General features: G+C 40.2%; 1 pseudogene; it reads left to right on the top strand.

Annotated features, from left to right (window-relative positions):
* Positions 1-12568: 12568 nt before the first annotated feature.
* LOC116081949 lies at positions 12569-13261 on the top strand (annotated as a pseudogene).
* The last annotated feature ends 6 nt before the right edge of the window (positions 13262-13267 follow it).

Raw genomic sequence — 13267 nt, 5'->3', positions numbered from 1 at the left:
AGACCAGGCTGGTCTTGAACTCAGAAATCTGCCTGTCTCTGCCTCCCAAGTGCTGGGATTAAAGGCATATACCACCACTGCCTGGCTCAACCTGCTTTCTTATAGCACCCAGGACCACCAGCTTAGGGGTGGCATCACCCACAGTGATCTGGGTCTTCCCCAATCCATCACCAATCCAGAAAATGCATCAACAGTTTGCCCACAGGCCAAGCTGGTGTGGGCAAATCCCCAGTTGAGGTTCTTCCTTCCCAATTTGACATAAAACAATCAAGGACAAAGACAGTCAAGCCCAGCAGGTGCAGGTACCTGGCCAGGAACCTTGCCTGGCAGTACTGAGAGATATATGTTGTAGCTGGGTGAAGGTTGGCTTTGAGTGATGGGATGAAATGTTTGGCCATGAAGCCACTGGCAAAGAGACACTAAAGAGTCACAGATGTAGCTGCAGATGATACCCTCTATTATTGCTTTGGCAGCTTAATTATGATAATTGAACCAAAACGCTCCATACAATGTTAATAAAAATTAGGACATGCCGAATGAACCATGTGGTCAACAGTAACTGTTTAACCTCTTTGGGCTTCAGTATTCTCACCTATAAAATGGGTCTAATAACTTATGAAGGTGTTAAGACAGTAAAAGTGAGTTAAGGTGTAAATACGCATGTAAAATATAATGCAAGCATAAGTTATAAAGAGTATTGTGGTGACATGTAAGAGACAAGCACTTTGAACTGAGATGAATGGAGGTAGCAATTCTCTTTCTTCTACTTCTCAACATTTTGTCTCTGGGCAAAGTATTTAATTCTCTTAAACTTCCATGATAACATTTTTAAGCCAAGAGTCATAAGTATCTACATGTTGATGGTGATTACAGAGACCACCCAGAAAGACTGAGCAGCAGATGAGCCTTCAACTGGTGCCCTGTTGTTACACTGAAGTACTTGGTAGAAGGAGGTGGCTTCTTAAACAGGTTAAACAGGCTGGAGAGTAGCTTTAGGTCTATATTTTTCCTGAGTTCTCCTTGCCTTCTCTACTAGCTATTCACTAACTATATAATTTCTGGCTCATTTAAAACTTTTTTTAATCTAAAAATGAAAAAATTAAGGCCTGATGGGGTACACATGCCTTTTGTTGCAGCATTTGGGTGGCAGAGGCAGGAGGATCTCTCAGTACGTGGGAGGCAGAGGCAGGCAGAGGTGGGGTGGATCTTTGTGAGTTTCAGCCAGTCTGGTTTACATGTATTCTAGTTTGTGTTGATATGATAAAAGACCGTGACCAAAGAAGTGACCTGGAGGCAGGAACTAAAGTAGAGATCAAGCAGTGCTGCTTACTGGCTTTCTCTTGAGAGTTTGCTCAGTCTCCTTTCTTATATAATCGAGGATGATCTGGCTAGGGTAAGCCCTCCCACATCAATCGTTAATCAAGAAATGTCTTACATACTTGTCTGCAGGCCAGTCTGATGAAAGCATTTTTCTCAGTTGAGTTTTCCTCTAACCAGACAACTCTAGCTTATGTCATGTCAACAAAAACTGACTAGCACATAGTAAGTTTCAGGCCACCCAGGTCAATGTAGTGAGATCCTGTCTCACTATAGCAAGCAAGCAAACAAACAAGAAATTTAAAGATATCAAAGCATAGTAGTACACACCTGAAATCTCAGTAGTTGGGGGATTGAAGCAGGAAGATGTGAATTTTATGCAAGCCTGAATTACCTAGTGAGATCCTGTATATATAAAGTTAATAGAACCCAAAAATGAAACCAAGGAGTGCTGCTGACTATTTTTTTTCTTTTTCATAGAACATTCTAGGGCTTTCTTGATTTTTCTATAAGCTTAGAGAATTTAATTGTGGTTTTTGAAACAGAACTAGAGTCATTTCCTTTTCTTTTATGCAGAAGCCAAGCAAAAACAAAGAAAGCTTAAAAGGCATGGAGGAAAGTTCTATTTACATTTCACCACTGTATAAAACTGGGCAGGTTGGCATACACCTGTGATCTAAGCTTGTAGGACTCGGAGGCAGAGGGTTACTGTCCAAGCTTATGCTTAGATACAGTGTGAATTTGAAGTAAACCTGGGTTACATGAGACCTGTCCTTAGGAAAAAGTAACTATATGACAGAAACCATGCAACACAGAAGTCAAAGATTTCTCAAACTCTTCTGTACTGTCTCAGGTACTGGGAAGACTATGGGTGTTTTGTGTCCAGGGCTATACCCTGAGTGGGTATTGTCTTCACCATTCAGCTCTTCTCATAGGAACAAGAAAACCATAATAAGCTACATCTCATGGCCTCACACTGTCCTGGTCAACAGAAGAATGGGAACTTTTTCCCTGCTGGACTCATGTTGTCCTTGAATGAAATGTCAACACTCCACTATGGGCTACTCTGTTGAAAAGAGAGAGTATTTAGTAGGTTAGATAGGTGTCTTACTAGGCTTCTATTGCTGTGATAAAACACCATGATCAAAACCAGCATGAGGTGGAGAGGGTTTATTTGTCTTATACTTCCACATCACTGACCATCAAAGAAGGAAGTCAGGGCAGGATCTAAAAGTAGGAAGCTGAAGCATGAGCCATGGAAGAGGACTTCCTCCTTGTGACTTTCTCAGCCTCCTTTATAATTTTTTCCCTTTTATTGAAAATAGATTTTTAAAAAATATATCCTGATTACTGTTTTTTCTCCCTCTACTTCTCCCAGTTCCTGTCCACCTTCTCTCCCATCAGGATCTACTTCCTTACTGTCTTATTAGAAAACAAATAGGCTTCTAAGAGATACTAATAAAATATAAGAAAATAAAATATAATAAGATAAAACAAAACTACAACATCAGAGTTGGACAAGACAAGCAAATAGAAAGAGCCCAAGAGAAGGCACAAGAATCATTTACACACTCTAGAATCCTGTAAGAACACTAAACTGGAAGTCATACTATAAGTTCAGAGGACTTATTGTATGCAGACTCATGCAAGGCCTGTGGATGTTGCTTCAGTCTCTGTGAGTTCATAGGAACTTTGATCATTTTGGTTTAGAGGGCTTTGTTTTCTTGGTGTCCTCCACCATTTTGAGCTCTTAAACTCTTTCTGCCTCTTCTTCTCTGGGATTCACTAAGCTCTGAGGGTAGGGGTTTAGTAGAGACATCCCATTCAGTGTTTCAGGATCTCTTACTCTCTGGCTATAGGTCTTTGTATTTGTTCTCATTGTCAGCCTGCTTTCTTAAATAACACAGGACCACCTGCCTAGGTTTGGTACCACCCATAGTGGATTGGGTCATTCCACATTAATAAATAATCAAGAAAATGCCACGTGGACTTATCTACAGTCAATTTGATGGAGACATTTTCTCAATTGAGGTTCCTATTCCCAGAAAACTATAGTTGTTAAGTTTACAAAAACCAAACAACAAATATGTTATAATGTTTTGCCAGAAAGGGCACTTGAGAGGGCACATGATGTTTGGAAAGAGTGTAAGTAAAATCCAACAGACAGTGGATGATGCTTTGCTGTTGGTTTGCCTTGTTAGTCTTCACTGGGCTTCACCTTCCTGATCTTTGCTGACAACTCCTTGGCATTGGTTCATTTTGAATTCTTTGCTGATCTTCACTTGTCATGTTTTTGTAGAGAAAAGTGTACCAAAGAACTTCTGGTGATGTCCCAGCTGCTGCTTGCTGTTTTGGTGGACTCCTCCCAATTGGCAGAGCCTGCTGGTTTCTTCTGGATTGAGTTGTTGTTACTGAATTCATGTTTGGTGTCTTTCTAGTGGACTGGACTACACTCAACAAAGTTTGGAATCAGCCCAAGGAATTACTTCTAAACAAGTCCACATCCCCCTTGTCCTACTAGCCATTTTCCTCCCCTACCTTTGGTCAGTAGGCTATAGGGGAGATTGAAGCATTAAAAAAAATCTTATTGAAGTAGGTTTTGAAAAATATAAGCCAACAATGTTATGTGCATTTTTCAACTTGAAAAATTTTCAATTTATATAGTATATTTGTTAGAGGTACAAGCTTATGATTGACTGAGAAGCAAATGAATAACTACCTAAAAGAAGATTTATGATAAGGAATTGGCTTATTTGTTCATAAAGACTGAGATGTACATGGTCTTCTACCTGTGGTAGAGATCAAAAGATCATCCTGTGTGGTTCAGTTCAAGTCCAAAGGCCGAGATAGGAGGAGTGCGAATGGTGTCAGTCCCATTCAGAGGGCAGACCAAAGTCTCAGTTTTAGGCTATTAGAAAGAGAACCCCCATTTCTATGCCTTCTGTTCTACTTGGACCCTCATGGTTTGTATGAAAACCCATTCATATTAAGAGCACTTTCTGTTTACTCATTCCACTAAGTCACAGCCTAGTCTTTTTCAGAAAGGTCACAGATACACTTCTAAAGAGGTTTAACCAGATGTCTGGGCATCTCATAATCTAGTCAAGCTGACACATAAAATTAACCATCACTAAAGTGTTATGTAAATTTTCCTGGAGAGGCATTGTGAGAGGAGGGGAGAGGGAAGAGGAGAAGAGAGGTGAGGGAAGAGGAGAGAAGAGGAGAGCAGAGGAGAGGAGAGCAGAGGAGAAAAAGGTGAGGAGAGGAGAGGGAAGGAGAAGGAAGGTGAGGGAACATAGTTGTAGTAAAGAGAGGCCTGGCAGAGTAAATGTCTGTCCATGATGAAGTGGATGACAATCACCATGTCTTAAAGTTTTGTATGATTTTTCACTTTTAGTTTCTGGGGTCATAAATTGGGAATGCATACATGAAGGAACCATAGGAAGCCAGAGACCAGGAAATCCACAAGTTCTAGTGACCAGTCTCCCAATTAAGCAGGGATAGTGAGTATCTCTAGATTTATAACACTAGCAGATGCTTGAGTTGTTTTGTGAAAGGTCCATGTAGTAGTAGGAGCAGCTCTTCTCTCTCTCTCTCTCTCTCTCTCTCTCTCTCTCTCTCTCTCTCTCTTTCTCTCTCTCTCTCTCTTAGAGCCAGAAGCTTTATTTTGTTTAGTAATTTAAAACATTAAGAGTAGCTCTGCCTTCAGAAGCAGTTCCCAAAGTTTTAGTTGTTTACAACAAGTGAAGGGAGTTTTATTTTCTAAGAAAAAGAAATGCTGGCTAGAGAGATGACTCAACTAGTAAATTGCTTACTTTGCAAGCAGTAGATCCACGTTTGGTCCCTTGGTCCCCTGTAGAAAGCTCGACATACTGGTATGCTCTTGTAACCCCAGTAGTTAGGAGGCAGACACAGGCAGATTCCTGGGGCCTTCTGTCCAGCCATACTAGCCTACTTGACCAATTTCAGGGGGAAAACTGTGGCTATGTGTATGATACCAGCTACAAGGTTCAGGAGGGATTTTAGCAACATTGAATATTCTAGACAAACAGAAGTTTCCTCATATAGCTCAGGATAACTGTCACCGATGATATGCGCCTCTAGGCAAGCAGGTGTCTCTATCATGTGATCCTGACCCTATTGCTGGCCATTTGGGCCAGACAGAATCAGCCAGTATGAGCGGAGTGGATTCACAGCTGGCCTGGGTTCTGGCCAGAGGCTAGCTGAGTGGATTAGGGTCTTCATTATGGGTAATTAGACTTGGCCCTTCTTGAGTTCTGACTCTGTGAGGTCCTTCTCTGTGGATACCACACCTGGGTTGAGCTAACAATGTATTGAGAATATTTGAAAAACAAGACAAAACAAAACAAAACAAAACAAACTTTACCCAGCAATTAAGCTGCTTCAGATAGGACATTTTTGAGACTTGTCTGGAGGTTAGGAAACTGGACTGCTTGGAACTCTCAGGTCTGTAGGTGCTTGGGATACTGTCACTGATGGATCTCCTTTGTCATCAGCTGGATTTGTCATCTGGTCATGATGGTGGTAGAGAGGAATATCTACTCCAAAGCAGTTGACACAAAATAATTTCTTGTCATTATTTCCTAAACAATATAGTATACAGTTAGTTACAAAGTGTTGTATTATTAGATTATAGGCAACCCCAAGTGGTTCCAGTTATATGAGAGAGGATATTGGAATCTTATAAAAAATACTATGCCATTTTGAAGAAGAAACGAGAAGTTTTGGAGCTTGATAACTGCAGAGGCATGACTGTACATCATAATGTGCAGGAAGAGTTGGGAATAATTATGTTTGAAAAGAAAATCTACAAGCCTGTGTGTTCAGGTAATCCATGATGCAGAGGAAGGACTTAGAGTGTGAGATGTTATGAAAATTTTGAGGTTTTGAAGAAGCAGAAAACAGAGTGGTAATGAGAATAAATGCTCTAGAATAAGGAACTGGAGAGAACTTGGAACACAGTCATGACAAAGCTGTGCCATGGTATCTAGAGAGCCCTGGAAAAAATTCTCCATACCTGATGCTGAGGCCCAGGTCTCAACCTTCAATCCACAGGATACCTTCTAGCCCCAGTTCTGCACAGCTTTGCAGAGTCATGGTTCAAGTCTGATTTCCATAGGCTATTTTTTTTCTTGTTACATCTCACATGCATACCCTAAAAGGTAATTATGTGCATTGGGCTAAGTAATTCAAAAAAAGAGCCCCACTAAGTCATGGTACATGGCTTGACTAGAGAGATGTTAGATCTTTCTAGTGATGGGGACCTGTTGGTAGGCAGAGTTATCAACACATCTTAAGTAATTTTCTTTATTTCTCTGTAAGGCATTTTGTATTTAAGATGTCTAAAACAACAGTCTCCAGTGAGAAAGGATTTATTATCAGTACCAAGTGGAGAGGATATAATGTAATAACAGCTATCATGGAAGATTGATGGAGAACATGCTGGATCCATCAAACATCTGTGTGTTGAATGGCATGGGAAAAGGGCTGTTTGGGAAGACTTTCCAGAAGAGGTGGCAGTATGGATGACGTTAAATCTTACTCTAGGACAGTGGTTCTCAACCTGTAGGTTGTGCACACCTTGAGGATCCAATGACTCTTTCAAAGTGGGTGCCTAAGACCATTGGAAAACATAGATATTTACATTAAGGTTCATAACAATAGAAAATTACAGTTATGAAGTAACAAAACAACTTTATGATTGGAGGTCACCACACCATGAGGAACTGTATGAAAGTGTCACAGCATTGGGAAGGTTGAGAAGCATTACTTCAGGGGCTGCAGAGGTGGCTCAGTGGTTAAGAGCATTTGTCTGCTCTTGTAGAGGGCCCAAGTTCAGTTCCTAGAACCTATGTGAGCGCATCTGTAACTCCAAATCTAGGATATCTGACTCTGTCTTTCAGCCTCTAAGTGCTCATGAACACAAGTAGTGCATGTTTATTCACTCAGGCTTGCACACACATGCCTATAAATATCTAAATATTAAATATCATAAAAGCAAGAAAAATCAAATGATGGATAAACGTAGAAATCTGGCTGTGATCTGTAGCTCCCAGGGTAGGTGGGGAGTCCTGTCATCAGGGAGGACGCTCTCAGCAGTAGGAGGAAGTTAAAGCTGTTTCACCTTATAATTTCATAAACATATCCCGGGGCCATGTTCTAATGAAAAACATCCGACTTATGGAGACAGTATCTACTCTGGATTAAAATAACTAAAAGAAAACTCGGTAGACTGTGAAGGCAAAATAGAAAACCAGGCCTTACCCAGCAAGAACATAATCTGCTACAGAGAGAACACTTTTGGGACCTGTCTAGATGTTAGGAAAATGTTCTGCCTGCTTCTGGTCTCTTATTTGCTGTAGGTGCTTGGCATCATTGATGGGGTCTCTTGTGCCATCAGCTCTGTGTTCATCTCATGGTGATGGTGGTATTTGTACCACAGGGAGATTTCTAGTCTCTTAAGGCTATTGGGGAAACAAATAGGCTGGGTTTTTTTCCTCAATGGTTATGATGGAAGGGATGTGATTTACGCTTTAGAATGTCTGAGCAAGTCAAGTTCTGTTGATGAGAAACCTAATGTGCCCTACATTGTTGACTTCTGAATTATCTTAGGTGACTTAAGTCACCTACTGTGACTGTGAGAATATGAACAGAGTCCCCAGTTAGTCACAGCCACAGGCTGAAGTAGAGAATTCCTCACGCCACAACCACCTCACTGGGTTTGGAGTGTAAACTGGGTTAAGGTAGGAGAAAAGGAGACAAAGACCATGTTCTTCATCAAACCACACACAAGTACAAGACATCATTTTATTTCCCATGAAAAAAATGAAATGAAAAATGCCAATTAAAATGAAGAAAAAATGCCAATTAAGGACCAGGCATGACGGTGTATGTCATTCATTACAGTGGGAAGCAGAAGCAAGCATATCCTTGTGAGTTCTTGGCCAGCCTAGTCTACAAAGAGAGTTCCAGAGCTACATAGAAAGCTCCCCTAAAAAAGTTGATTAATGATCTAAGTGTGGGAGTGTACCTGCAATCATCATAACACTCAGAAAGCTGAGGCAGGAGGATTGGGAGATCAAGACCAGCCTATACAATCAAATAAAAATCTAATCAATGACAAATTATTTTGTCCTAATCTACTTTAGAAAGTACTTGTTTGCATCTTACTTTAGAATAAGTAGGAAACATAGAAATTATTTCAGTATCTGTGTAGGATTTGGATTTGTACATTGCTCTTCATGTACAAGGAAAGAAAAATGAAGCATTTGGTTCTAACAAAGATGCCAACACATAATGATCTCTGTCAACAAGTGTCAGCTGCTATTACAAAATGTGGTTATGACATATAGTTCCCTGGCTAAGGAGGAACTTTTCATTCTGGTCTTCTCAGGTCATATTTCTGCCCAATTTGCCACAGCAGATTTAGATAGATCTTGATATCTTGAGATAAATCCTTTTAGGTGTACTGAGAATGACTTGTATGCTAGCATATTCTCGGGCTGGATACCTTTAAGTCGGATTGAAAATAAATAAAAAGCCATTTGGGTCACCATGATGGTCAGTTTGATTGTCAACCTGATGGTCTAGAATCACCTGCGAGGAGTGTCTCAATAAGGGTTGTCTAGATTTGGTTGGCCTATGGGCCTGTATTCATGGATTGCTTTGATTATGTTAATTGATGTGGGAAGGCTCAGCCAGAAAGTGGGTGGCACCATTCCCTTGGTTTGAATCCTGGACTTTATGAAAGAGGAGAAAATGAGCTGAGTCAGGCAAGCATGACACACATTAATTCTCTTTGTTCTCAACTGGATGTGACTAGCTGCAACTAGTTCTAGCCTCAACTTCCCCATAATGGTAGACTATAACTTCACTTTCCCCACAGTGAAAGACTGTGATGGTGAACTGTGAGGTGAATAAGCTCTTTTGTTCTTAAGCTTTTTGTTGGAGTATGTAATCACACAGAAATGAAAGGAATCAATAGAAGCTATAGAGCAATATCACTAATGGAAAGACTGTTTAAATCTAGAATTGGATCAAATCTAATATTTCCAGCATTAGAAGCTATTTCCTGTTCTGTTTATTTTGATCACTGTAAGAGAAAGCACATGTTCCTCAACTTCATATTGCCTACCATATCATAAACCACCTGAATTTTATATTATATAGATAATTTTTATATCATACAAGATTCCATAGGTAGACCATTATATGTGTGATGAGACTTTATTATTTTTTAAAATAAACTTTATTATAAGATAATTTACATATAAAATAAGCATCAAACACCAAAATTAACCAGACCAAAACTCTATGTTTCTCAACAAACTTTAAACTTAGAAAAGTCATTTTGAGGCAGGACTTTACCCTTTCACTATTGAATATTTTTTAATAAACTTATTTACCACCAAACCTGAAAAATCCATATCAGAACTAGAAAAACAGTTAGCTTCATATCCTACCACACAGGTCACGTTTCCTGCTAATATTTAGTCTCTCTTGTTCTATTTTCTACCTGTTACAGTGTACCCAAATGTACACTGTACATTTCTACTTATGCAGTGCACCTTATTTACACACATGCACATATTATTGGCTAAATACCACATATATTACCTTATATCATCTTTATTTATGTGATTGGAAATCAAGCAAAGTAGATGAATATTGTAAAGGAAGAAGTATTTTCCATTAGTGTCCTCTCTTTCTCTCTTTCTTGCATTCTCTTGTTCGTGGTTGCTTCCTCCTCACGTTCACAGTTAATTTCTTATGTGTAGATTTGGTAATATATGCACAAATGGGGCATTTACACACCTTTGCTGACACTGGAGTTTTTGGAAAAAATATTATATAAAACCAACACTAAAAAAAAAAAAAAAAAAAGCAACTACCTTGCTCATTCATGGCAACCTAACCAACAGAGTTCAGGACTGTGCCTCTCAAATGCGTTCCATATATATGGGCTCTTGACTTGGGTTTGCTGAGTTCATCTTCAAATGGTCAGGATCCTATCTCCCAAACTTCCCCAGTGTAGTTTCTAGATTGTTTAAGTGAAATCCCTTTTAGAACAACATTTATCATCCTCACTCAAATGAATCCATGTGTCTCAGCTCAATGCAGTGATTTAGATTAAACTGAAAGCCCATAAAAAGAACTTCTCTTAAAGTTAAATGATCTGTACAGACAATAGAATATGAAGCTAATTGTTCTAGCTTTGCAAAAATATGACTTCCCTTATTTAGGAAAGACATAGTCTTCTGGTAATGTTGACTCCATATAAATGGGGAGATTTATTACTTAAGACAAATCCTCATTCTCATTTATTCGGAGATTTATGGAACAAAACTATTTTTATTTTACTATTTTGTTGACTTTGAGAGGTATATTTTTTTGTTAGTACCATGTAAAATCTTCTTGCAAACTAAAGCTAACTATTGAGTCATGTATTTTATCCACATACTGCAAAAATAATCAATAAATTTAGCCATATGAGGGCAATGGTTTATCAGTTATTTTATGAACTTCATTTGAATACATTAATTTGGCCAGTAATATGAATTTACTGATTTCAGAACAAATAGTCATAAGGCTCCTCAGTGACTAGCTGAAGCACATCATTGGTGGGAGAGAACAATGCTAATGTCATGTTTCTCATGTGTTAAAAGATCCAGTTCCCTGGGGGTGAAGATGTTAAGTTGATTGTGAAGGACCAGGGAAGACATGTCATCCTTCATAGTTCACCTTCTTCCTGCTGGAAAACATGGATAACTAGAGTGAAATAACCACTATTTACTAGAAGTGAATATGGTGTGTAGGAGGGTGGCTACCTGGATGACTATGGCTGATCCAGATGACTTCCTTCTCTGTGCAGATCAGGAGAAATTTCTTCCCAGAATGCCCTGGGCTTTGCCTGTATTCTTCATAGAACAAGATTTCCTGAAGCATTTTAGCTCAACTATACAGATTTGTGGTACAAAACTCAGCATGGACTGAGCCTGAGTCCCTTGGCTGCGCTCTAAAGTAGGGTAGGTTCTGTTTTTTTGTTTGTTTGTTTGTTTGTTTTTGTTTTTTTCTGAGTCTTGAGACACTGGCTTTCCATGATTCCTATGCTTCTGTACATCTATGCTATCTATCACGCAAATAGCATGACATGACCTAGTACTGGAGTGCATTTTTTCTCTCTTAATCCTGACAGTTAAGTTTACAAAAAAATCTGTAACAGCTGGTGTTGTGCAAATGCATTGTCAGATCCAGAACCCTACTCTAAACCTTGAGGAGGTGTTTGGGGTCCAGTGACTACTGCCGGACAGTCTACTTAAGGGGCAAGGCTGCATAGGCAATAAGGGGACTTGGACCCTCCCCAAACATCTTAATGTTTCTTTTATCTAATGTCACATGAGAATATGTGGGGTGATTATTTAAAGAGGGGATCATTTTTCATCTCCTGGGATGCCTGTTTGCCTATGAAGTTCACAATGGGAATGCCATTTCCGATGATGTCATTTATTCAAGAGACTACTTTACTCAGTGTGTGGGACTGAGTCTACTGGCTGAAATGAGAGCACAGGCAGAAGGCTAAATTATTTCACTCTTTATATTTTCAATGAGCAGAGACCTGTCCAAATTTAGTGATTCCCTTCATGTGAAAAAAAACTCTGCGTTGGGTTAGAATGAGAGAGAACTGGAGGCCAATAAAGTAGTTAGAAGTTCTTGTATTCACTTGTGAGCACACTGGGCAAACATAACACAACTGTCCCAGTTGGCTTTAATACTCAACAGCACACAGCCCAGAGTCACTCAATAAGGGAGTCTCACTTGAGGGTCTGACCAGATCAGACAGACACGTGAGCATGCCAATGTGGGCATCTTGATTGTTAATTGATGCAGAAGGGCCCAGCTCATTGAGGGTGGCACCATTCTCTGTTCAGGTGATCATGGCTGGATAGGAAGACAAGCTATAAATGAGTCTATAAGTGAGCCAGCAAGTGGCACTCTTGCATGCTTTCTGTTTCATGTCCTTTTTGAGTTCCTGCCCTGACTTCTCCCAGTGATGAACTGAGACCTGGACGTATAAGCCACATAAACCCTGTGCTGCTCAAGGGTGTATTGATGAGAGTGTTCTATTACAGAAATAGAAATGATAGTAGTATAGAAATATTCTTCGCCGCTGCTGACGCTGCGTGCAGTGTGAAGACGCGTGCCATGGAGGAGACACCGCCCCCACTGCAAGCCGGCAGCAAGCCTCACCTTGAGAAGTTGACCCTGGGCGTCACTCGCATCCTGGAATCTTCCCCAGGTGTGACAGAGGTGAGCATAATAGAAAAGATACCTGCTGAACATCATATGATTTCTTTATGGGAACAGAAAAACAATTGTGTGATGCCTGAGGATGTGAGAAACTTCTACTTGATGACCAATGGTTTTCACATGACCTGGAGTGTGAAGCTAGATGACCACATTATTCCACTGGGAAGCATGGTGATTAACGGCATTTCAAAACTGACTCAGCTCATCCAGTCTTCCGTGTACTCACTTCCTAATGCACCAACTCTGGCAGACCTGGAGCATGATACTCAAGAAGAAAATGAAGACCACCAGCTAGAGAAGCCTCACTTTGTCGCAGAGCAATATCTGAGCTGGATTCATGGAATGGGAATGGGAAAGTTTGCCTCGTCTACAAAAATGGGAAACCTGGGTTAGCTCATGACACTGAGATATGGTTCCTGGACAGAGCATTATACTGGCATTTTCTCACAGACACCTTCACCGCCTATTACCGCCTGCTCATCACCAACCTGGGCCTGCCCCAGTGGCAGTACGCCTTTACCAGCTATGGCATTAGCCCACAGGCCAAGCAATGATTCAGTATGTACAAACCCATCACCTACAACACAAGCCTGCTCACAGAAGAGCCCGACACCTTTGTGAA

The sequence above is a fragment of the Mastomys coucha genome, unplaced genomic scaffold (assembly GCF_008632895.1).
Source record: "Mastomys coucha isolate ucsf_1 unplaced genomic scaffold, UCSF_Mcou_1 pScaffold7, whole genome shotgun sequence".
Classification (NCBI taxonomy): domain Eukaryota; kingdom Metazoa; phylum Chordata; class Mammalia; order Rodentia; family Muridae; genus Mastomys; species Mastomys coucha.
Note: the sequence above shows the minus strand (reverse complement) of the source record. Positions and strands in the feature narration are given on the sequence as shown.